Source organism: Gopherus evgoodei, chromosome 9 (assembly GCF_007399415.2).
Source record: "Gopherus evgoodei ecotype Sinaloan lineage chromosome 9, rGopEvg1_v1.p, whole genome shotgun sequence".
NCBI classification, from domain to species: domain Eukaryota; kingdom Metazoa; phylum Chordata; order Testudines; family Testudinidae; genus Gopherus; species Gopherus evgoodei.
Window position 1 is genome coordinate 11781171 of NC_044330.1, and position 26913 is coordinate 11808083.

Sequence of the window (26913 nt, forward strand, 5' to 3'; positions counted from 1 at the left end):
AGTGATGTCACCTTCTCCTAGCGCCTCTAGGGGCTTTAACCCCTCCCCTGCCTGACGATGCAGAGCAGCCCCAATATAAGGGGGGGAGGGATAGCTCAGTGGTTTGAGCATTGGCCTGCTAAACCCAGGGTTGTGAGTTCAATCCTTGAGGGGGCCACTTGGGGATCTGGGGCAAAAATCAGTACTTGGTCCTGCTAGTGAAGGCAGGCAGCTGGACTCAATGACCTTGCAAGGTCCCTTCCACTTCTAGGAGATAAGTATATCTCCAATTATTATTATAAGGGGTGGCACAAGGCACCGCAGCAGCCAGTGGGCAGAGGAGGTGGCACAGCCCCAGCTCCCTAGCAGGACTCAACCTCTCCTCCCGAGGTAGCAGCTGGGTCCTGGTAGCTCAGCATCCCAGGGCTGGGGCTTCCCCTTCCCACTGCAGCTGGGGGCACAGCGCCCTTGCCCCATCTAAGTGGCGCAGCTCTGAGAGCACAACTGCCTCGGAAAAAAAAAAAAGATGGCCAGAATGCTGCCCCTGGAAATGTGCTGCCCCAAGTGCATGCTTGCTTTGCTGATACCTAGAGCCAGTCCTGATGTTGAGGGTGTTTGTGGGAAGCTTAAGCCGCTGCTGCCGCTGCGCGTGCTCTGTTTGTTCTGGACTAAAAGCTGTGGTGAGGGCCTGCGGCCAGGTGCTACTTCTCTTCTGGCTTTGCCCCCAATCTCAGCCCTGTGCCAGGAATGGAGCCACGGCTGGGGGCCTGGTGCGGGGTCAGGAGCGAAGCCAGGTGTGGGGCCAGGAGCTGGGAATGCAACAGGGGGCTGGAATGAAGCAGAGGGGGCCTGGGTGATGCTCCCTCTCTGCCCCGTAGGGGCTGGCCCAGGCCCCTGCCACACACCCCTGGATAGTCCTCTATGCCCCTGGGGGGGGATGCCCTGCACTTTGGGGACCTCTGGATTAAAAGCTAGAAAGTGCTGTTCAGAAGAAAATCAAATACTAATAAAACTCTTTTTCAGTGTTGGTAGTATAGCTTATTAAAACTGAAAGATTAATTTTTTTAATCTCTGTGTAATATTTTTGCTGTTTTACTTTTTGCATTTCATTCTTTCAGAGACTGAACAGGATTGGTCACTTTCACGTTTCTTATACTCAGTTTCAAATGTTTTGTTTCTCATGCACTCTATCATGACTAGTGCAATGTTATGTTGTGTAGTATATTTAGTTTCAAGAGCAGGGGAGGCAGGTGACCTGGATTTGATTTCAGGCAGCTCTGCCATAGATTCACTGGGTCACCCTTGGCAAGTCACTTACAGAACTTTGTTCCTCACTTTCCTGTATGTAAAATGTGGATTATGAAAGGTATTCACCAGTGTAAACAGTTTGAGATCTGAATAAACAGCACTGTGTATGTGCAAGTATTATTTAAGTTCAAACCTGTTTTACAATTACATTCTACAAACTATTTCATTTGTCCTTTAAATCCTATATCATTTGACTAGAATGTGAGACCCCACCTCTTTATACCTCTCTTAAAATAATCCCTAAATGTTGGGTCCTAACTGTTGAACAAGTCCAGGCTTCTTTTAGGTGCTCTGAACCTCTAGTTTATCAGAGTTTCAAAAAGACCTAGATGACATCCAGCCCATTTAATGGACAGCATATGCATTTACTTTGGCTAAAAGCTAAAGGGAAACCATTAAGAGGTAAACGTAGACCAGCACTGCAAAATGGGTCCCCCTGACCTGCTTTTCCCAGATGACTCTTTGTAAAGGACTTGATCACCTAATTGAGGGCACAGTAGTGAATTCATTTTCATTGCGCACAGCCTGCTTTTAAATCTGTCTCAGATCATATTTGAAACGATGTATTAGTGCAATCTAGGCCACAATGTCATTTCCAACATCCCTAATTCATTGTGACTGGCAGCCTTACCCTCAGGAAGGATCAGGGCCATAGGAACAAGGTTGATATTTGTCAAAGCTGAGTGTCAGTGGCAGAGCATGTTGAAAAGTTTGCTAAGAGCAGCCTTTGTTTCTTTCTAACCCTGGAGGAATTAGCCTCTGGTATTAGACTTTCTCATTCATGAATCCTAAAATTCAACCCTTGTGCCAAAAATCCTTTCAATTAAGAGAAATAAAATCTCTTAAGTGGTAAAACCTGAATTGCTATACTAGGTTGAATAATGAACCCTGTAGTTCAGTAGTGTCTTTTACACTTACTAATAACAGGATACCTCAGAGAAATTAAAACACTTTTATAATGCATCTATTATGCAGTAGTGTACCATAGGGAAAATGTCTTCCCAAGCCCAGCTGGAGATTAGTTTCTATCTCAAAGCATGAGGATTCATAGCTTTTGTCATTGTTATCCTAGTTAGTGCAACCGCTCCTGCTGTTCGCATTCATTTAAATGTCTAACTTCTTTTTTAATCTCACTAAATCATATTTGTCTCTCTAACATCTTGTAGCTTGGAGTTCCACAGGCTAAACATAAACCACATTCAGTTTGTGCAAGAAATAGGGTTTTGGATGTGTAAATTTGTTAATTTGTGTTCTGTGACGATAGTTTACAAATTTATATGCTCATAAAGAATTCACATTTTCTAAAGTATTGGCCAGTAGCTGAATTAAGCAATCTTCTATTTAAAAAAATGTAGAATATATCTTGATATATTTTTACTGTGCTTGGACAACAGTTGTTGGTAGTACCGTAATTTCTAAACATTACAAGCATGCTGCTCTACATGCTTCTACCATTTCAAGTGGAAGAAGATGGGAAGCCAATTGAAATGTACACAGCCAAAGCCTATTGCTTGCGCAAACTAAACGTGATATATAAACACGGTGTCAACATTTTAAGTAATAAATTTCTCCTCTTCACCTTCATGGTACTTCATAATTCTACGCCCTCTGATAACTCTGTCCATGTCAATTCCTGCACTACCCCTTCTATGGAAGTTTTTCCTAGTGGATAAAGCACTGGACTGGGACTCGGGAGGCCTTGATTTTATTCCCAGATCTGCCACTAGTCTGCTAGGTGACTTTGGGTAAGTCATTTCACCTCCAAATGCTTCCATTTCGCTATGTGTATAATGAGGATCCTTTTGTTAAATGCTTTGAGATCTATTGATAAAAAGTGCCATATAAGAACTAGGTGATATTATTATTACTGTTTATTACCTCTGCTTTAACTCTTTCATGATGGTCTGCATTGTCTTCTTCATTCATTTCACCCCATATGCCTTGAACAGAATTTTCCATTAACATATATTATGCCCCCTCTTCTTTGAGAAGCACCCAAGAACTCGCCTGAAATGATCACCCACTGCTCTATGTTGATGGATGTGGTCCTTGTTTGCACAAAATTGTACTCACTCATGTCTACAGTCTGCAAAATCCTTGGAATAGGGATCCTGTTGGGCGTATGATAACATGCCATGCATGCCCCAAATACAAGTAATACATAGAAATTGCTGCTATTAATTGGGAATAGATTTGCAAGCCTGAAAAAGTGGGGCCCCTGTGTCGTACCCCAAGATCCCTGAGGGCATCTTCAGGATTTGTAGGCCAGACTCTCATAATCTTCCATGTGTGTATTAAACCCAAATTCCTATCTGGAGACAAGAATCCAAAGGAAAATCCACAAAGAGAACTTCAGAATCAATTTTGTGAACTAGCAAGTTTATATTCAAAATGGGAGGCCAAGTAATAATCACTCTGTACTGCCGCTCATCTCCGCTCCCTGAAGAGAGCAAAGTTAGTCAAATGGCTTTTTTGTTTTTGTTTTTGGTAGCGGCTCTTTGAGCATTTTCCATATTTGCATCAGTCCTATACCTTTGTCACACAACTACCCGCAGAACAAAGAATTTATAATATTCTCACAGCTTCCTTCCTTCCTTCCACTCAAGTGGCACTGCAATAGTTGCTCAGTTGTTCTTCTCTCACAGTGAGTCATCTGGCTCCCGGAGAGTTTGGAGTCAAGACTCCAAGACCTAACTGCAGAGTGAACTGACTTGATTGCATAATCAGTGATTACGCTGGACCTCAAAAGCCAATCCGTTTGTCTCTCACCTTCCATTCCAGCCACTGATTCTCCAGATTTCAAGTGACAGTTTCCTTGTTTTAGTCTTTTACTTTTATTACATTTTCTCTGCCTTCATTTTTCTGTTTTAAATCATTTGGATTTAAAGGTGCCTGAAAGATGCTGTATTGGCAGCCCTGGAAACCAAAGCCTGGTGTTTCTTAACCGAACAGGTTCAGCTCATAAAGCACAGAAAGTGCTCTCTTCCCCCACCAGCCTGACTAAACCCTGACCTAGAGTCTTCCTTTGAGGGGCGGGGTGTGTGGAAATGTGGTCCCCATGGCCATTCCATCTTTAATTTCTGCTGAGGGTGACAACAAGGATGCCATTTAACAGTTGCTGGTAGTGTCTCTTGTGATGCTGGTTGGACCCTTGTCTGTTAAGAATTAGACTGAGACTACAGATACATTTCATGTAAGACACCGCCTTGTCTGGGTACTGTGAAAGGTCACCTATAGACAAGCAGAGCTGCTGACAGAATAGTAAAAGCTCCGTCTTGCTTCTGAACCACTGAAGTGTTCTGAAAATAAATCCATGTGAGACAGAAGCAAGAATAAAAACCAGAGCTCAAGGATAAAGAGAGAGTATGTTTAGGAGGAAACAGACAAACATGGAAGCAATGCCTGAAGGGATAGCATGTGCTTTCTTGTATGGTAGCAAAGGTGGTATATGTAACCCCATTTAGTAGATTGAGTACGTTTAACAGTAAACAAGCAAGCTTTTAACAATCCTAGTTTCTTCATTGGTCTCTGGGAAAACAGAGCATGGGCTGTATTGCTTACTAGGAAGCAGTACTCTGAATTTATTGGGGAAAAAATGTAAATATAAAGGCTAGCATAGGTGTGGATCAAAGTTTCTCATCCGACTAACTGTCTAGATTGTAGTAATAGTGTCAATCAGAGTCAAAACAATGAATGAGGACAAAACAAAATGACTGCCTAGGAAAGAGTACTGCGGAAAGGGATCTGGAGGTCATAATGGACCATAAGCTAAATATGAATCAATAGTGTAACACTGCTGCATAAAAAAAACCATCAATCACCTATTAGCAGGAGTGTTGTAAGTAAGACACAAGAAGTAATTTTTCCGCTCTACTTCATGCTAATTAGGCCTCAGCTGGAGTATTGTGTCCAGTTCTGGATGCCACATTTCAGGAAAGATGTGGACAAATTGGAGAAAGTCCAGAGAAGAGAAACAAAAATGATTAAAGGTCTAGAAAACATGACCTATGAGGAAGATTGGGGAAAAAATGGGTTTATTTAGTCTGGAAAGGAGTAGACTGAGAGAGGACATAACAGTTTTCAAATTCATAAAAGGTTGTTACAAGGACGAGGGAGAAAAATTGTTCTTAACTTCTGAAGATAGGACTAGAAGCAATGGGTTTAAATTGCAGAAAGGAAGGTTTAAGCTGGATATTAGGAAAAACTTCCTAACTGTCAGAGTGGTTAAGCACTGGAATAAATTGCCTAGGGAGGTTGTGGAATTGCCATCATTGGCGGTTTTTGAGAGCAGGTTAGACAAATACCTGTCAGGAATGTTCTAGATAATATAGTCCTGCCGTGAGTGCAGGGGACTAGATTAGATGACCTCTCGAGGTCCCGTCCAGTCCTACGATTCTATAAACGGGAAGGAGTATATGTATTGCAAAGAGAACCTGATTAAACTAACTAATCAACGGGACAGTTCCTTTATGAATTAGTGCTGCTGAGAAACCAATGTCGCTATCAGACAGGTTTTTTCCTTCAGAGTAACCAAAATGGATTGCTAAATGGACAATCTAATTCTGAAGTCTAAACAGCAGCCTACTCTTTCCTCTGATTTCCTAAGGTTTGTTGAAGAGATTGTGATTCTCTGCCCTGGTTTGTCTTTTGGTAAAGTCAATAGATGGGATCCTTTATAGATTTATGGGGGTGGGGTGGGGGAGTGTTTCTTTGCTTTAAAATCTTTGTCTCCTGGAGAAACACAGCTAACCATCTGTATTGTGAGATGGTTTGGAAATAAGTTTAATAATAATGGGCTGTTAACAATGGAGCTGGTGAAATAGTGGGCACTCTGGAAGCGTGGAAAGTACCATGCTAATGATGAACTATGCGTTTCTTAGGAAGTGAGGTAAGAATTTGCAGAGACTTAACTGATATTTTTAGATTTTCTGAAGCTGGTTAGATGAGCTGTCTCATGCACTGTCCAGACTAGGGAAATTTTCAAAAAATCTCCTATCACCGCTAACACCAGTTCAACTCAGAGTAGATCTAACTGACATGGCCTTCCACAGAGTTTCCTTCCGGGGGGATGAAGGCAGCTTTAAAAACTGGCAGAATTGTGCTGGCAGGAGTTCTCAGCGACTGTTGAATCAGCAGCTTCTCAACCTTTACAAGTATTATTTATTTGTATTAGACCAGGCTCCCATTGTGCTAGGCTCTGCATAAACACAGAACCAAAAGATGGTCCCTGCCACAAGGGGTTTACAATCTCAGGAAATGACCAGACAGATGGGTGAGTATAAGGAAACTATGAGAATATTGGTCAGCATAAGACACTCCTAAACAGAAATAACGTCCACACAAGCAGGTTGCACTGATTTTACAAAATTGTTTCTAAATCAGTTTCTTTAGACCACTAGCAGCCAAAATGTAGTCAAACTTTTTATAGGCAAGTTACCTAAGAAAAGCTTAAAGGAGGGATTTGAAGGTGAATAATGAGGTAACTTTGCAGATCACAGAAGGACTGCCTTCCAAGTGTTGGGACAGCATGGGAGAAAGCATGAAGGTGTTTGAAAATTTAACAAGTGGGCAGTGGCGGATTAGCCAGTAGACCAATGGGGCCTGTGCCCAGGTGCCCCAGCCAATTGGGGGCCCCCAGAAAAATGGGCACCACTGTGCCCTGACCTGCCCGCCTGGCACTCCTGCCGGGGAGTGGGGTTGGAGGATGGGGGCTTGCCCCGCTCCCCCCGCCCACCCGGTGCTCTTACTGGGGAGTGGGGGAAGCCCCTGGCACCCCTACCCTGCTCCCCGACAGGAGTGGCAAGCGGGGCAAACCTCCAGACCCCGACTCCACTTCCCCTGCAGGAGCACCACAGGAGAGCGAGGAGTGGACTGCAGGCGGAAGGGGCCACCTCTTCCTCATGCCCAGAGACCCAAAAACTCCTAATCTGCATCTGAGTGGAGGTTGGAGACAAGCATAGACAGCTAGATAGTGACTGAGAGGTGATTGGTAAGGTGAAGACTGACTGAGAAGGGCCTTGAAAATGAACACAAACAGCTTGTGTTTCTGATAGAGACAGTGGAGGGATGCAATGTGATGGATGACATGGGAAAAGTGACAGGCTAGGAAAATGACCTTTGTGGCAGCATTGTGAATGGATGTGAGCAAAGCAAGATTGTTTGTTTGTCAAGGCCGGAGAGAAGGATGTTGCAGTAATCGAGGCATGAGATGATGAAAGCCTGGATGATCGTTTTAGTTGTGGTAAATGGATAGGAAAGGCTGCATCTTAGAGATGTTATGCAGAAAGAATCAGCAGAGTTTAGATAAAGCCTGGATGTGGGGACTTAGAGCAGTGGAGGGCAACCTGCAGCCCATGAGCCACATGCAGCCCGTCAGGGTAATCCACTGGCAGGCCGCGAGACAGTTTGTTGACATTGACTGTCCGTAGGCACAACCGCCTGCTGCTCCCAGTGGCCATGGTTCGCTGTTCCTGACCAATGGGAACTGTGGGAAATAGTAGCAATTTAAATAAATAGTTTGCTAAATAATTTTGTAAAATCAGTGCCACCTCCTTGTGTGAACATTATTTCCATTTAGGAGTAGCTCATCAATTTAACACATTTATTTCTTCTTCGAGTACTTGCTCATTTCGATTTCATTCTAGGTGTGCCCATGTGTACTGTTGTTGGAAATTTTGCCTTAGCAGTATCTGTAGGGCTGACTCTGGTGCCCTCTCAGTTCCCTCTTACTGCCCCTGATGGTTGCTTGGAATGCCTTCCTCTTGCTTTGCAGATGTAATAGCGGGTTTTTGTTTTGTTTTCTTCGTAAGATGTTTTGAGATTTTTAGGTGGAAGGACAAAGAATAATTAGGCGCTCAAATACCTTTGAGGGTCTGAGACATATTATATAATCAGTTAAAATGAAAATGGAACTTTCCAGGGCTCTATTCATGTTAAACTTTCATACACTTTTTCCCCCTTTTTATTTACTAATATGCTTGTTTAGTGTTCTGCAAAGCTCCATTTTGAAAGAGGATAAAAAGGGCTGTGTTCATTTGAGGCCCATATCCTGTTAGTGATCCCCACCCACAACTGAAGTTTACCATCAAGAGGTGGAGTTGAGAGAAACTTTAAGGGAACCAGCTTGGATAGGCAGAGTTGCCTTATCTGCAGCAATTTTTACATCCTTGTGACAATTTCCCCCTTTATGAAAGGTGGTTAAGCAACTTCTTCTGCCGCCGTCTAGTGACTCTCTGAACGAGGTTTATTTCTTTTCTGGTGAAGAAAAACAAAGTTGAATCCAGTCTTGATCTGTTACCTTTGAAGTTTGCAATGGGATCACTCATTAAATGCAAGGTAAACATGTTCCTGAATGACACCTGTCCATTGAATAAATGAAGGACAGATGGCTTCAACTGAGAAGCACAAGTGTATTCTTTACAACCGGGACAAAGTTATTAAAATATCAGGCTTGTTAGCTGAGTCAGCTGGTGAAGTAAGGGATGTGCATAAACATTTCCATTGTTATGACTCAATGCAATGTAAGCAATGAACTTTTTTTTTTACAGTGTATATTATTATATCAAGTCATTTTATCAATACTACAGTAGTATCATGTCAGGATAATATGAGGGTTGCCTAACCCCAAAGCCTGGCCCGGATACTATGACTCTGTGAAATCCTCTTACTAAATACCTAAGACTCAGTTATGCCTATTACTGTGCTGGAAAGGGGAAAGAGGCAGGTGCACCACCCAAGCATTATGGTCCTACTCAGGATTGCCCTGTAATCACTTATAATAGCTAAGTAGGTTCTGTGTACTCCACTGAAGAACTCCTGGCTCAGTCAGCATGTTGGCACAACACAGAGTGGGAGGAGATATGACCTAATAAGCAGCCTTTCATCCCGCTGTTCACCACTGCCATACACTCAGTACAGGCATAGTAATGGAGGGTATGAGTTAGAGCAGCTCTCACAGGTGCCCTTTGAAACTGACATGGTACCTGGCAGCCACTGAATAGGGGAGGTGCAACCTATTTTCCCCTCTGTCCTTGCACCAGGGATGAATCTACCCCTCAGTACTGGGGTCACTAAAGCTTTGAGAGGTGTATAATAAGCTTGATTCTCCTCTCTCATATACCAGTTTTAAACTGGTGCAAATCCACTAACTTCAGTGAAATTACTAGTGATTCTTACCAATGTGAGAGAAAAATCAGCCCCAGTGCCTTTAGGTGCTAATGGGGAGGAGGTGCCCCAAGCTACATATGTGCAATGGGAGCAGCTAGTGTTCCTGCCAATGTAATACCCTGGCATTCAGAACACGGGGTCCACCACAGACCCCTCGCCGTGGGCATACATGCCACTTCCCTGGTTGTGGGCCACCCCATGCACTACACTGCTGAGCACCAGCAAAAAACTGATGGCTGCCCCCTGCTCAGGAGCACTCTTGAGGGGGCTTTCTTGCAAGCTCTCCACTCCAGTGAAGCAACTGTAAGCAACATCTCATTCAGGAACAGGAAAGAGGGAACTCAGGAGCGGGCCATAATTTGGCTGCAGGCATTCAGGAATGCAAAGGCTTTGTAGTCTATATTGGTTCCACTTGACTGGGTGTGAGTGAGAAATGTTGGCTTCTCTCCTGAGAGTTTCAAAGAGGGTGCCAATTAGGAGCAGTGGTTGTGGCAATTGTCCTGAGATCATATGCTATACTGAGATCATACATAACATATCACAGTGTCTTTACTCTTCCTTTTTCTCCCGTTTTTGTTTCCCTCTTGCTCTGTGACTCACCTAATATCCAGAGTCTCTGTCAAGGTCTGTTCTAGGGACACAAAATAATCCTCAATATACAAGAAAATAATTTAAATGCAGTGTCATGTGTTTAGCAAATCTTTGTCTCAAAATTCTGTAAATAAACTCCATTTTTAGTTTCACATTGCTGGATTATTGCCCAACCGGTATTATTTGCTAATGGGAGGGCATCAGATGTAGCATAAAAATCAGCTGTGATGCATAGATAATTTTTTCTTTGAAACAGAACAGTTCTGGTGATAAGCTTCTCCTTTTGGTACCTGTGATGGAGTTCATTCAGTTTTACTGTTTATATCCACCTCATGTATGCTTTATGCAAACATAATTCATGTTAGAAACCAATTCAATAGACTGCTCACTGCTGAGCATTATTTCCCCACTAATACAGTATTACTGGCAACAAAACACTGCTCTCCCTTCTGTAAAGGAGATGGGGCTGCCTCTAAACCTAAGTAACTTTTAAGAGGAGAATATAAATTAGAGTGAGTTGGCTGTAACACTTGGTTTGACTTGGGCTTGTCTGTGAACCAACACTGGTTCATGTGAACAGTTGACAGGCACAAAAACTGTTCAGCAATGTTGTTTTTTTTTTAAAGGCATTTTTGCTCTCTCTGGACAGCTATTAAATCTCTGAATCTGTTATTTGTGTTGTACTTCAAATTCTCAAGTTCATTGAGACAAGTCACATACACCTCTACCCCAGTATAACACTGTCCTCGGGAGCCAAAAAATCGTACCGCGTTATAGGTGAAACTGCATTATATCGAACTTGCTTTGATCCGCTGGAGTGCGCAGTTCCCCCTTCCCCTGGAGTGGGAGTGCTACTTTACCACGTTATATCCGAATTAATGTTATTTTGGGCTGCATTATATCGGGGTAGAGGTGTAGTACTGTCTCATATGGCCACGTCTGGTTGCTCAGAACTTGTGTGAACTTCGTGCAAACGTGATCCCATCAAACCCATCCTTGCCTATGCGTTCATGCAAAATTCAACCATGCCAAAGTGCATTACAATTGAATGTGAAGCTTTACAAACTTCAGGGCCTGCAAACCTATAACAACCAGTTTTGATGCAAAACAATACCAAATCTTTGTAGAACTCAGCTGTAAGTGTATAAATGGGATAACGACATGGTATGAAAAAGGATGAGAAACCCATTTTAGTCACATCTTTTTCTCAAATCCCATCCTTAATTATACTCCTTTCTGGAGTTATCCCAAGAGCTCTCTCTTTAAATCTTCTGACGTCAGAGATGTGAATCCATAGCAACTGTCTGTCACGTTGGATCAGTCCATGAAGGAAGTGGGAAAGAAATTGCTCCTGTGCAGTCAAGGCTTCAGTGTGAGTAAATACAAAGGATGTGTTTCTTTTGTGACATTCTGGATGGATTTTTAAAGTAATATCGGCAGCAGCAAAAAGAAACTGCAAGTATTGAATCTCCTGTAATGTGCATAATATTTTATTTGGTGAATGCATTTAATAAGCTAGGTCAGTGGTTGCTGCATCTGCTGTTCAGGGGGAATATTTTAAAGGCAAGAGGGAAGCTCAGATTATATACTGCCATGATGCATCAGAAACCCAGATTGAAGACAAAGTCTCAGTGCCTGCCAGTTTTCTTGATAATGTTAAATGGTGCAGTCAGTATTAACAAACTATCTACAAAGCCAGCCAATATGTAAATACTTATTTTGTATAGAATGTCCTTAACTGTTTATGTAGAGATTTAGAGGGGCTGTCACCAGTTTGATGATGGCTCTTAAAAATTGTCATACCCACTGAAATAAAAGCATGCAACTGTTAATAAGATATGCACCACACTTAACATGTATCTAGGTGCATCTCTCACGCTAAGGGGTTAAGCTGGAGATGCTTATGTGCCAATGCAATGGCCAAAACAGCTTTAGATGGAGTTATTATAGGCAAAAGTGGTGTAAAATTTGCATATGGGTACTCCACAGCTTCCTGGGTGCCATGGAAGTCTCGGTGATCGGTCTCCACAGATCAGTGCAGAGAGGAGGAATGTGGGAGTGACAGTGGCATACTTTGCTGTGCCTTGCATTACCCAGAAATAGATATGGCTGGGCTATGAGGATGCATAGCCCAGCCCCAGGCCTTACTTTCTGTTTGAAGTGAGGATTCTGCTCCTACCAACTCCACCCTGTTTTCTGAGTCCCCCTAGAATAAACTGTTTACGTGGGTTTTTCATGAGATAGTAGAATGGTGTCCATAGTTACAAATGCATAAAGCTATGGTATACTTCAGTAGACATGCCAGGTAGCAAATTTAAAATTTATATGGGGTGCTGGGCAAGAAAATAATTTATTCGTTCACTCTCATCTGTTTACATGTTTACAGCTCAGTGTTAGACACTCAATTTAACTTGCATGTAGATGTTATGCATTAGATGCACAGGTGAAATTGTAGGGGCTGGTGTAGACCAGCCCTATGAAAGAAGACAGATATGGTCAGGGCCGGCGCTTCCATTTAGGCAACCTAGGTGGTCACCTAGGGCACCAGGATTTGGGAGGGTGGCATTTTGCAGCCCGCGGGGGGTCCTTCCGCACTCCATGTCTTCAGTGGCAATTTGGCGGTGGGGGGTCCTTCGGCGGCAATTTGGAAGCGGGGGTTCCTTCCGTGCTCTGGGTCTTTGGCGGCAATTTGGTGGCGGGAGGTCCTTCACTTGCTCCGGGTCCTGCCGCTGAAGTGCTCCGAAGACCGAGAGTGCGGAAGGACCGCCCGCCGCCGACCGGGAGCGCGGAAGGACCCTGCCTAGGGCGCCAAAAAGCCTGGCGCTGCTCCTGGATATGGTGTACTAAAGAAAGTCTTTAGAGAGGTTCGCTCCTATATACTGAATGTGTATGCATGCATATGGTACCTTCTCCCTAACCTGAAGGAGTGCTCTGTGGCTCAAAAGACTTCTCCCAGAAACTGGTCCACTAAATATTTACCTCACCTTGTCTTGCTAAGAGCCTAGAAGTGACATGTCTACACCCCCTGCCCCCCACATGTAGTTGCTACAGCTCTCCTAAACTAATTAAAGAGCTGTATGAATGTCATTAGGCTCAACCTGCCCGATCTATGCATGAAATTAAGAGTGTAGCTTCACACCACACTTACTGCCCTCACTGGTAGAATGCCTTCAACAAGGCCCTAGTTGCCCTGCATGGCCCTAGTTGCCTCATACCAAATTAAATGCTCCCGGAGCTGCTAGGCCCCTTATTCTCCGTGGGGCTGAACGCTGAACCGTTTGTGCTATGTGGCACGTTAAACACGCGTGTGGATACTCTGCATTAAAGCAGTCCCGGACAGGTCCCATGCAGGTAAGGTCGCACCCCACTGTAAACGGGGGAGAGAGGCGCTCCGGATTAAACATGTAACAGGGCCCAGTGTCACGCCCGCGGGGTCTGCATTACACACGCCTGCAGCAGTGCGCCCCCAGCCACGTGACGCAGCTTCGCGCGTGCACGGCCGGGCCACGCGGCGGAGGCTGCCCACGGCCAGGAGCAAGCCCGCTCTCCGTGCCCCCAATGCCCCGCCCCTTGGACTGTACTATTCCATCTTGGGCCGTACCATCCTGCGGCAGCGGTGGGGGGCGGAGCTGCTGCTGCAGCCCAGTCGGAGTTAGCGGAGGCAGGCGCAGCAGGCACTGCTGGTTTGTCGGCGTCCAGCTCGGAAGGCGCGGCTCCCCCGTCTCTCTTCCTCCCCCCCACCCCCTGGGCCATGCGCGATCCCGCCCGGCGTTAGGAGCGGCCCGGAGCGCGGTCGGCAGGCAGCTCCCTCAGGTAAGCGGGCCCCGCGGCCTCCGCTGCCCGCCGCCGGGCCTGGGCAGCGACTCTCCCCGCGCAAGGACCCAAGGGGGGGCCGCCAACTGGGGCGGGGCGGTGGTGGCTGCCCCCCCCCCCCGCCGCCCCTGTGGTGACTGGGCCTGGCCTGGCGCGGTGCGCGCGCAGAGGCCCCGAGCTGGGGGGGCCTGATGTGGAGAGAGTGGGGGGGGAGAGGTTCTTGGGTGTGGCCCGTAGGCGCGGGGGGGGGTGTTTGGAGGTAGGTGGCGGAGTGATGCGGACTCTGGGGGCTGCTCTGAATAATACGTGGAGGAGGTTGGTGGTCGGGGGGCGACTGGCGAGCCGCCTCCCTCCAGGGGTGGGCAGGGAGCGGGGAGTCTCCTTGTCTCGAGGGGCCGGCGCGGCGCCCTCCTGTCTTGTGACCCGGAGGGCAGCGGGCTCCCCCCCGCGCCCCGGGGAGCTGAGGGCTGAAGCGCTGACTGAGTCCGGTGTTAATGGAGGCTGCGGTTGTGGCTGTATTGAATTACTCATTTTCCTGGAGGAGCGAAGTGGATCCGGGGCACTGGGGAAGCCCAGCCCCGGTGAGAGTGGCCCTTAGGTCTTTCAAGCCAAATGCCACTAAAGCAATTGACATGTTTCAAGGCAGGTGAGCGGGGTTACTCAAACCCCATCAATGTGAGAGACCTTAGGAGTAGGAAGTGGGGCTGAACTGTACAAGGCCTTCCTTCTCTCTAGAACAGGCAGCCTGAAGCATAAGCAGAGCATTTCATGCTCCCTGCAGTAACTGGTTTGTTGTTGACATTCCTGGATAGGAAAGGTTTCAGAACTGCAGACTGAAGTGTTATGGTGTGTTATATTTAACCAACGATAATGTTAATCAGAGAAACACCTAGATTGGAGGAACAAAATATCCTCTGGCTAGGGGACCCACTCTGTACTAGTGGTTATCAATAATGGGTTCCACATTGAAAATGATGTGACTGGTCATGCAGATGGGGTTATAGCACCCTTTAAGTAATGATACTGAAAGTGGCTTTGTCACATCATCTCTAGCAACTAAGCCTGCCCACTTCATAGTCAGTAACAGATCAATTTCCTATTAACCAATTTCTATTTTTAGGTGTTTGGAACAGATAGGGGTATCTCTCTCCTTCCTGAAATGTAAGACAGTGACTTATATTTGTTTTTTGGCATTTGGCAAAAGTATAATCTGCTAATGGAACCCCATACTTTTTTTTTCCATGGGGGGATTATAACATAGTGCTAAATCTTGAAGTATCGCTTCATGTCTCCAGAAAAAGTACTTGTTGTTCCTTTCTGTTAATTAAATGGCATATGTGTATTGTGCTTATCAGTGCTATTGAGCTGTGTCAAATTCCTTTCTTCCACAGAAACTTGGTGTTATCCTAGGGATAAAAGTAAATCTAGACACCCAAGATTTTGAATCTTGTAAAAAAGTCATAGGAAATTTTGGTTTGGTCTAAATTGGAAAAAAAATTGTCAAAAACCTGCCATGTGGTTGAGCATCGGCAAATTGAAAGTTATGCTGCTTTAGTGCTACTTGTGTTCATCCAAAAGAGGTTTCTTGCCTGCCCTGCTGTGCTAGGGCGAGCTCCTGAAGAGTTACTTGGGCTCACAGTGGGAGAGTGGAAAAAGGAAAGTTTGCTCACAGAATTCCATTATATATGTTGAGAGTGATGCAAAAAGATATATAGCATTATCTGAGTAGAGAGAGCTATTAGTTAATGCTAGTGTCCCCTGTTGGCTCACTAGGAATTGCATTTGCAGTCCTGGCCTGCAGTAACAAGAAAGCTTGATAAAACATGCACTTTTAGTTGGGTAAATCCTTTTAATGAGATGTACATTTTTAGTGTTTGTTGCAATCAGTTCATGTGGGAGGCGTATACACAACAACCCTACAATGGCTATTTTCCAATCAGTTTATATTTCTACAAGGTTATCTTTTTTTTATTTGGGGGAAAAGTAAGTGAACAGACAAAAAACGAAGAAAAATCTATGTAGAAATGTTTTAGTATTTTTGTAATATGAGACTAGTAGTATGATACGATTAAATTTAAATTGAAAAAAGCCCTAAGGTGTATAATATAATGTTTTTAAACCAGTGAAAATATTGCCCCAGTTCTCATAAATACATATCTGAAGTACACACATTTTGTATGATTACATATGCAAATTATGAAAGCCTTGATTTGAGATTCAAAATTAGCTGTATATTGAAAATTCTGTCCTTATGTCAGAGGTCCAAAGCACATTACCAAATTTCCTGTTTAGCCCAATTTTCAGGACTTGGCATGTTTTCTTGAATAATGATCAGGTCGTTAAATACTAGATTGTTGGCCACAGTGTATAAATAAATTTAATTCTGTATACTTAGTTTTATCCTTTTCATTATCCAAACTTTCTTCATGGTCCTTAGATAGCTTTATCTGCTGTTTAATTTGTCTGATTGTCTGTCAAATTCTCCTGAATTCTGAAAAACTGGGATTGTTGTTGTTATTCTTAGAAGTCTCCCTGGAAAAACTTAAAAAATATTTTTGGTCTGTAGAACTGTGTACATTGGGTAGCACTCTTGTAAGAAGGATTGCTACATCTTTAAGGAATGCTGCAAAGCTGTATGACTGTAAAAATTGTAAAGGTGATATTGGAAATAAATGTAAAACCTGTGCACCATATTGTAAATCTGACTCAGTTGTTACTGTCTTCTCTGCCAAAACGGTAAATCAGGCCTTTGAATAAGTCCTAACGCATGGTCAGTTGATTTGCTGCTACTAATTTTAGAAGTCAGTTCAAAAAGCCTTGTCAAATTGGTAAGAAATCCAGTGTCTGTGGTGAAGTGACATTTGATGCTTTCATTATTGTACAGCATAAACATTTACCTAGAGAAGTACAATGCTAATACAAAGCATTTTTTGTGTGTGCTTCAGAACGCTTAATCTTGTTAATATCAGTGGACAGGTTAATGAAAACCCTGAATGAATTAATTTTTATAAAGCATGGATAACACTACAGTGATCTTGGACAATTTAGAAATTCTCTCTAGAACCCATCAAAAAATGAACCCCCTCCCCTTCATGCTGCAGGTTAGGTTTGAGTCCCTTATATCATGTTTCTCAAATATATAGTTTGGTATACTTATCTGTCTATGTGTGTGTTCATGTGTGTGAAACTTGTGTTTTGCAACCTAGTGTTTTGTAATAGGATTTGTGTGAAAGATGCTAAACAGAACTAATTGACTAATCATGAACACACAAATGTATACTGTTTAAGGGAAAATGAAATTTTGTGGCATCTGATATTGAGTATAATAGAGAGTATAATAAAACTTTCCAGATTACTGAACAGCACTGCTGTATGTAAAATCTGTTTTCATAAAAAAAAAAAAAAAAAATCTCTCCTGATGCTCACCTTCTACTTATATATTTTCAATGGGCAAATAGGCCCATCATGGTAAAATGCAGGAGCCGCTGTACTCTTTCTCAACCTACAAAGAGGAGGAAGATTTGGGATCCTCAAAGGATAGAAAGAATAGTTTTTATCAAGTAGCTGGTAGCGTGCATATCTTTTTCCTCTTGCCCAGGTGTCCTTAGTAGGGTATAAAATTACAGGACTCCTAATTTGCAGACAAAGAGTAACATTTACTTCAACAGTTTGCCCCTTAAATACCAACCAAGACATGAATTATAAGGGATGTAACTTGTGTATATAGAAGTTTGGGGACTAAAAGGTGCAATCTAAATACAAGATACTTCATATTAGAAAAGCAAAAATTGGCTACCATGTTGTTTAAAAACCTCCTGGACTAAAAACTCTCAATCATGTTACGACAGATTCATATCTGTGCGGCTAGATGTGTTTCCCCAAGTCTTTAAGCTACTGCTGAAGAGAGTGCATTGGAGAACCTTAAATAGTTCACAATTGCATATATCTCTTAAAATGTTTACCACTGCTTTCTGTTTACCAGTACCTCATGGCATTCTGACCCAAAGCAATTAAAATCCTGTTCTATTTTTCAGACATTAAGGGCCATATTGTACCCGTTGATCTATATGTGGACAGGACCCTCTGCTGTTCATGTTCCTCCTACACAGAAAGGAGACGTCAGCTGCCTCTGCAGCAGCATTTTCCCACCACTCCATCCACCATCTTTGGACCCAGTGGGTAATTCTCTTGTGATTCTCACAAGAACAGTGAGAGGAGGGCCAGGGGGATATGCATTATCCTTCCCCCTCCATCTATACCAGTTCTGTAGAGTTCCCAGTGTAAAGTCACAAAACTGGAGGCTGTATTACTTTTCCATGGACAGCATCCATGGTGGGGAATGGTCCTGTCAGTGCAGTTCAGATTGAGCTCTGCTCTCAAGGAGCAGGCTTCGGGGCTCCAGAACATACTAGAAACAGAATCTTTTCATGGGTGATTCTGACCTACTATAGAACCTTTGATTCACAGGGTTTACAGATGCCCCTGTGGCCTGTTCTGTCTTCTTCCACAGTGCAGGAGGTCACAAACAATTTGGGATCAAATTTTGCATAGAATCTCATGGAAATTTCTTTTGTTAAGTTCCACTTTGGTATTTCCTCCTATGGGTGGAGGCAAAACCAGGGCCTTAGAATGTAAGCTCTTTTATGTAGAGACCTGTCTTCTGTATTTGTTCATTGAAATGTAGGATTTATTCAGCTGAAAACTATCCTTTACAAAATAGAAATTCAGCCCAAGTGATGCTATATTAGAATGTAGCACGTTTGTCCTTTAGGATGTAGGCCTTAGCATGTGTCACCTGTTCTACCTTCCTTAAGTCTTGGCTACTGTAATATGCTCTGTGAATATGTCTGCACTTCAATTAAAAATCCATGGCTAGCCTGTGCCAGCTGACTCAGGCTCACAGGGCTTGGGTTAAGGGGCTGTTTAATTGTGGTGTAGACATTGAGGCTACAGCCTGAGGTTTAAAACTTTCCCAGCTTGCAGGGCCCCTAGATCCTGGGCTCCAGGCTGAGCCTAAACATCTACACTGTAATTAAACAGCCCCTTAGCCCAAGTCCTAGTTAGCTGGTATGAGCTGGCCACAAATTTTTAATTGCACTGTAGACAGACACATGATGTGAGTAAGGCTCTAACAAATTCAGGTCCATTTTGGTTAATTTCACAGTCATAGGATTTAAAAATAGTTAGTTTCATGGTTTCAGATGTTTACATGTAGGGATCCTGCCTCAAAAGGGAGTTGTGGGGAATCACAGAGTTATTTTAAGGGGGTCATAGGATTGCCACCCTCACTTCTAAAACTGCTGCTGGCGGATATGTTGCCTTCAGAGCTGGGCAAAGCCAGTGTCACCACCAGCAGAAGTGAGGGTAGCCTGACTTGGAGTTGTCACTTTGGGGGGGGGGGGGGGGGGGCTGGCCTTATGAGTGGATGACTACCCAGGGTCCCATGGTCGAGGGGCACCATGGTACCCTTTCCAGCCAGCCCCAGACCCCTTTTGTCCCAATCCTGAAGCTGGGGAGGGGCAGGCCAGGGGGCATCCCAGGTAGGGGCTCTTACTGTGTGCTGGCTCCAGCTGCTAGTCCCATAAGGTTTGGGAGGGATGGGACTTCCTCTTCTCCTGCATAGGCTGGGACTGGGTCAGACGCACCTCTGGGACAGGGCCGAATTAACCTTTTGTGGGCCTGGTGCCAAACATATATCTGGGCCCCCCTGGGGGCAATGGATCATGGCATTGGGAGGTCGGTACTTGGAGCGAGGGGCTGGCCAGGGGCAATGGCGTTCAGTGCAGCTCTGTGTGAGGGCACTGTTTACAAACGGTCAGCTGCCAGATGCACACCAGCCCGCCTGGCCCTGTGCCGCCAGTGTGCCCTTACGGGGTGGGCCCATGCTGTGCCACACAGACCCCACTGCCCAACACTCCCTGTGCCCAGCGCCCAATGCTCAGAGACCTCATAAGAGACCCCTGTGCCCAGCACCCCCTCAAGACCCCACCACCACAAATGCCCAGCACCACCCCACAGCAACTGCTCCGCACTCTGCACAGAGCCCCCATTCACTAGCACCCCTAAACACGCAGCTCTCTTCCACCGCCCAGTGTCCTTCCCCACAGCCTCACCACCACAACTACACAGTGCTCCACATAAACCCCCCACTGTCCAGCACATCAACACACAGACCTTCTCCACTGCCCAATGACGCACCAATAGACCCCCACTGCCTAGTACCCCAAAACAAACATCCCTCACTGACCAGTGTCCCCCCCGTCACCTCAGAGACCCAGTCCCCCATGCCTTGCCCCCTTCCCCAGCCGCACTGATCGGCCCTGCTGGGAGGTGACTGTCTGCTGGGCTGAGCTGGCAATATGACCTGGGCTGGTCCTGGGGCAAGAACTCACTCCGGTCCAGCCCCTCGGGAGCAGCGCAATCAGCCAGGCAGAGGAGGAGCAGGGCCTGCCTGAGCCAGGTTCCCTCAGACCTGCTTGCCTGGAGGGGCCCAGCCATGCCGCTCACACTGCATCCCCTCCCTCCTGGCTGAGACTGAGTCGGTTTCTACCCTAGTCCCAGACAGCTTGGCTCTGGGGAGGCAGGCAGAGTCTTACAGGTGGCGAGCAGCAGAAACTGCTGGGATCCTTTCTGGAGCTGCACTGGGGTCCAGCCAGGAGGCAGAGAGGAGCCCTTGGTTGGCGGGCTGAGAGGAGCAAGTGATGGGAGGGACCGGGGGGCAGAGAGGAGCGTGCGGTGGGTGCGATGAGGGGTGGAGAGGAGCCAGTGGGCAGGCAGGGCCTTGGGGTGCAAGCTGGCCAGGGCCCCTTCTGAGCATGGGCATGGCGCCACTGGCATCATTGTAAACTCAACACTGCTCCGGGAACCTCCCCTGGCTGCAGGAAGCTCTGCGGCTGCGCTGCCTCCACCATCATTGAAGATGGCGTATCTGTGGAGCTTCTTACTCTGTGATGATGGTCGCTTTTATTTATAAAAGGGCATTTTTATTGCAAAATGTAATTTAAGGATTATTTGTAACTTTAAGTACATCAGAAAGTCAGAGTGATTCTGGTTACTGTTTACATCATAATTTAGCAAAGAGATTGAGGAAATTGTAGAGGGTCTAAATGATTTTTGCCCTTATCACAGAAGTTTGTGGGAAAATGTATATCGTGAGGATAGTGACAGTGAGTTGCTGTCAGAGGTATAACATTTGTGGAAATCTTCAACAGCAGTAAGTCACTAAGATTGGTGGGATTAATCCAATAATTTTGAAACAATTGAACAACAACAATAGCTGAGCCCTGATTTAAAAATAAAATATTTGGCATTTTAAACCTGTAGCTCTCAGATACCACTGTGACAGTGATATGAATGCCAAGGTAACTGTCAGGATTCAAGAAGGGTCAGAGTCATGGATGGAAAAACTTTTTTGTCCAGAGGAAGTAAATATTTTGCCTCATGGTGTACTGGAATAGGGGCTCCTGACTCCTTTGCTCTGTGTGTTTGGGGTGGGGAACGAGCAGTGGAGCAGTCCAAGTATTGCTGCTCCTTTAATATGATGGTAGGAAGCTGAGCAGTCTCTGAACTGCTTTCCTTTTTTTTTTCAAGAGAGGTGGGAGAGAGTGGAGCATCAAGAGCTACTGTCCTTTGCAGAACGAGAGAAGAGGAGTGGTGCTGATGCAGCATCTCCTTTGGAGAGGAGATAAGAGAAAACCAGAGAAGAGGAGACCTTAATGCCTTTCTTGAAGGAGAGGGAGAGCAACTGTATGTGGGAGAAGTGTTGCTGGAGGCTGAAGGCATCCTGCATATCCCAGAGCCCTGTAAAGACGCAGCAGGTCCCAATATTCATGTAATGGGTAGATTTCTTTTATTGGGGGGAGGGGGAGGATCTCAAATTCATTAATGGGCATGTGAGTAAAATACCAGAAGTAATTAATTTAGGGATTAGGAGGAGAGCCCAGAATTCATTTACTGTGGTGTTTGAGAGAGAGAACTAGATGGGTGTTATGATTGACTTTGTAATATTGTATAGCAAGTGGTTTATGAGAGTCCTACATCTTCTGAAGCATTATGTACAAACCACTGCTGCAGGCAGGATGCAAGGACACTTTTATTCTAATACAGTTCCTGTATGAACAATAATAACATTTCTTTTAATAAATAATGTGCTGAGACTGATTTTTCTGAGGTGCTGAGCATCAACAGTCCCCACTGATTTCACTTGGAGTTTTGAGTGTTCAAGACTTCCTAAAATCAAGGCCCACAAAATACAAGAGAAGCTTATGTAAATCAAAACTGGTGTGAGCAAAGATAATATGGTTATAATGCATGTTTTCCCCAAAAACTGTGATGTGTCCTAAATGCAGAAGTTCAAAAAACAGTTTACTACAACTTCATGATTCTTCTTATTTTATAAGTTAGGAGCATGACATTTCAACTTAGCTTCTTCAAGGTGGAAGTAATCTTCTTTGAAATCGATTGAAGTACATAGTAGCTAGCTTTATTTATCTTTACAGAATAATACTTTATTATATTATTTAAGCACTGAATGGGTGGAATAGCAGATACTCTGCTCCTTCCCTCAGAACCTCCTGGCTGCTGCAAAGATATAGGTAAGAAAGATATGTCTGCTATTCCACCCATTCCCAGCGTCTGTTTTCGGGGTCATTCTTCTCTGTAAATAAGTTCATGCTATTGCAGTTGAAAGTGTTTAGATACAAGGTTAGAATATACTAAGTTTATATAATTTCTCTTTTTACCAGATACCTACTGTCCAAAGGTAGAGTTCAAGATGGGGTGAGGGGTACTCTCAAATTCTAAGGGGAGTTCCAGGAGAGAAATCCCTAACCAGCTGCTTTGGAAGGCTCTGGGAATTCCTAGAGCCTGCTTGGGGTCTTTGTCTTCCATAACACTATCTGTGTAGTAAGTGTCTGACAGATCTGAAACTTCCTTCAGGAAGCTTCCGGATCTGAGTTTTATTTAGCTGGTGGAAAGTAAAAGAAACTTTTTGTCTCCTTTCCTCCTGCTACACAGCTTCCTGAGTAACAGAGCTCTTGCTTCTCCCAGCAATACTCTGCTCGTTCCCTCAGAACCTCCTGGCTGCTGCAAAGATATAGAGAAGAAAGATATGTCTGCTATTCCACCCATTCCCAGCGTCTGTTTTTGGGGTCGTTCTCCTCTGTAAATAAGTTTGTGCTCGTTCTCCCATGTGAATAAGTTTGCTGTTGCTCATAGTTTTCCCAAACAGCAGCTGCATGAAATTGAACATCTGCAGAAATTGTTGTCATTGGTTCCTATGCTCACTAGAGAGTTTCCCGCTTGAGTGTGGGTGAATGGATGTTTGGATTCCTGCATATTGACATAACTAGAATAAGAAGTGTGAATAACCTATTTAAATCTAAAAATTTCACAGTGAAACCTCTTTAGCATTCCCTAGCCTATAAATCTTGACCAGTAAAAAAAAAAGTATACAAAACATACATGAGAAGAGAAACAGTAGTAATAATCTTATAAAGTAAGCCTGTGTCTACACTAACTTCTTCCTAAAATTTCCTTTTGTTGCTACAGTTGGTTAAGGTCTACTATTGTGGCAATAAAGGCAGATGCTAGTGTAAACTGGCTGCTTAACACTTCAACTGCTAGATAGTCTAGAGCTGCTCTGGATATGTTTAACTGAGACAAAGCTTAAAATCGGTTGGTTTCTGCTAGTGCTGCCACCTATGGTAGTAGTGTTAGGCAAACGTAGGCAGAGAAAAGGCTAGTGTAGACACAGTCTAAAAGTCTGGAGAGGTGGTTCTGAAATAAATCCTCAGTTAAGTTATCTTGTTCATCGGCAGTGGTAAATCTAGCTTTCTGTGGTCTAAGTAGATCTGGTCTAATTAGGAGTATAAACTTCTTGCAAAACTTCTTTTCTCGTAGCAGGAATGCTTTGTGTGTCAAGTCCCAATTTCGAAAACTTTGTTTAGAGAAATCAGACCTTTACTCAAGGTATAAGAACTTTCCTCACAGGCAAAACTTCTAGAGGTGTATCAGATAAGATTGTTTAACAGAAACATGGAAGAATTGACTAATTTAAAGGGTAGGCTCATATTTGTGTCACAATGGTCTTACATAGTTTATAATATCTCCCTCTACACCTCTTTAGAAGCCAAATACCTGTGTGTTTGAGTTCTTATTTATTTTTGAATTTTTTTTTTGTTTAATGCACACTAGAATATTCTTGTACCAAAACCTCAAACCGTGTTTTTTAACTATTTAGTTCAGATAAAGATTTTGCAGGTTTTTTTCTTTGGAGGCTTTAAGTTCAACTTTCATTATCTGTTTTTGCCTCTAGCTTTGTATAAGTCATTTTTAATTTCCAGTGTATGAAGAACCTGTAGGATGGATTCCAAATAAATTTAATTTTTCCTCATGACCCCTGCAGAAGATAGAGCAGAACTAATTTGTCAACCCTACTTTTGAGTATCAGAGTTTGAGGGTTGATGTGTAAAGCTGTTGATGCTGAGTACCTCTTTCATACCTTCATCCCAGCTGACATGTAGGAATCTGTGGGAAGAAATTGTCTGCCTCTTCTGAACTCTTTGGTTTTTAAAACAATATCGATCCACAGAGTACTGAGTAAAATGACCAGGAAAAAAAACCTACTGCTCTGAACCTCCAAAAATAAAATCTAGGTCACAGAGATATTACTAGCAAGACATAGGCAGGACTGTAGGAGAAACTCCTGCCTATGATATAGCAGGTAAGTTCAAAGTGGGGTGGAGGAATATTGCATGCATTGTGTCTTCTCCTGCTTTTTGTAAGCAAGAGAAGTCAAAATGAGACCTGTGTGGATGAGGATACTGTTACATTCTCTAAATAGTGCTTTTCCCCAGACTTCAGTAAAAGTTAAGGTGGTTGAAAACAAGGAAGGGAAGTCATTAAAGAGATCGTCTAGATCAGGGGTCGGCAACCTTTGGTATGCGGCTTGCCTGTTTACCTTCCACGCCCGCAGGTTCGGCCGATCGCAGCTCCCACTGGCCGCGGTTCGCAGTTCCAGACCAATGGGGGCTGTGGGAAGTGGCATGGGCCGAGGGATGTGCTGGCCCCTGCTTCCCACAGTCCCCATTGGCCTGGGACTGCGAACCACAAGAGTGCTTACTCTGGCGAGCCGCGTGCCAAAGGTTGTTGCCCCTGGTCTAGATAATACTTAGTTCTACCATGAGTGCAGGGGACTGGACTAAATGACATCTCAAGGTCCCTTCCAGTGCTACAATTCTATGATTCCTGACCAGGGATAGTCAGCTATATGGATGTATGGTTGGTAGCAGCAGACCAAAACTGTACATAAAATGTCTTTAAAAGTTCAAAAAACATAAATTGCAACTTTTTTGATAATGCTGTTCATCTAAGAGTTTGAACAAATTTCCATTCCTGAAAACTGTAGGGAAAAACTTCATACCAGCTTGTGAGTTAAGGTAATAAAACTCTTTAAAAGATTGAAGTGGAAAGTCCAGAGATCCAAGCAAATAGCTAAATTAATCAAGGAATTTCCAGTGTTGGCAATTCTCACTATTTTATCAAGAGTTCTTCAATAGTTTGGTGTGCATTAAAGCCCCAGCTGCTGGAATTGTGACATTGCGAGTCTCACCCTAATGGTTGCGGAGAAAAGCTGAAAAATGCAAAGCAAATGTACCCTGAAAGCTCAAACCAGAAGACAGATAATAAATTTTAATGATTTTTGAACACTTGAGGTTGGCAGTACTGCATTAGCTTCCATCCATGATTCAGTCTTTATAGTTTCTCAATTTATTTTGATTTTAATTTAGAAATTAACTTTGCACAAAACATTATTCCTCAGAAACAGTACCCATGATATATTTTGAAGCTTAATGCAAGAAGAAATACCTCTTATGCTCACTAATAGAAAAAAGCCAGCTGATAAAAGCTGCAGTAGCACAGAAATACTTATTTGCATCATAAAGTTATGGGCCAAAGGGACTTGGACATATTTTGTAGCTCTGAATGTTGATGTATAACTGTCTGTGTTGCATATTAGTATTAATATATTTGTAATGTGTAAATATATTTTATCTTTCACAGTTCGAATTTAGCTAAAATTGATTAGTGTGTTTCCAAGTACACAGTAAATTGCTCTATTGTAGATGTATGAAATGTGGCTGAAAGATGGAAAATATTCTTTGTAAGAAGTTCATATTTTGTTTTCCTTGTTTTGTGATTAATACTTGATTTGAGGAATAATGGATTGGGAAGTTCAGATGTATAACTGTAGGGGAGAGGTGGTTTTAGTGGGCTGCACAGCCGCAAGGAAATGCCTGCTTTCATAAGGAGAGACTAAATAGCTTTGAGCTACTATTTAGGTTTTCAACTCTGAAATTAGCTTTTAAAATGGCATCAGGTTCTCCCTCTCAAACTTGAACTTTTGCTTGTCAGAGTCTAGAGCTCCTTGATTATCCTGAATGCCTGGCTCTCAAAATCATCCCAAACAACTGGATAGCTCATCCTGTCTTCTCTGAAGGGGCTAAGATGAGCCCAGGGTGAGCTGTGCCTGCCTCTTAAAGATGCTAAGTATCAGAGGGGTAGCCATGTTGGTCTGTATCCACAAAAACAACAGGGAGTCTGGTGGCACCTCAAAAACTATCAGATTTATTTGGGCATAAGCTTTCATGGGTAAAAAACCTGAAGTTTTAAAAAAGAGATTAGGATGTGACACCTTTAAAAGCACCCCAGGGTACATGCACTAGTTTAACTTCTATCCCCCTTCCCTTTTTTTCATTTATCTACACTTGTCAAAACCAAAAACAGGCGATTAAAAAAAAAAAAAAGTCTATTGTGCCACAGTGGATCCTTCACTTGGGATAGAAACTACAGAGGATAGCCACAGATGTGGTAACTGCTTCATCTTTCCCCCTCATATGATAGGACATGATTCACAGTTTAGTAAAGAGAAGAGATCCGGCATACGTGGCTCTTTCAAAATGCAAGTTTCAAACTTATGGTTAAGTTACTTGTCTCATGCTGCAACTGAAGAACTGAGTCATGTTATGTTTTTTATAATAAGCATTTTCCCAACCT

General features: G+C 43.8%; 1 protein-coding gene across 6 annotated transcripts in view; it reads left to right on the forward strand.

Moving 5' to 3' along the window:
- The window catches only part of GNB4 (G protein subunit beta 4), a 111486-nt gene that overhangs the window by 54537 nt on the left and 30036 nt on the right, over positions 1–26913 (forward strand). The window contains exons 1-2 of one of the 6 annotated variants that reach the window (XM_030576614.1): positions 13643–13857; positions 21448–21674. The exons of 1 other annotated variant lie outside the window; for it this stretch is intronic. The gene's annotated coding sequence lies outside the window, so the exon portion shown is untranslated. Of the gene's footprint in view, positions 1–11356; positions 11417–11475; positions 11500–13642; positions 13858–21447; positions 21675–26913 lie in introns of those variants that run through there. 4 more of the 6 variants (XM_030576615.1, XM_030576618.1, XM_030576619.1 and 1 more) reach the window with 4 other exon arrangements.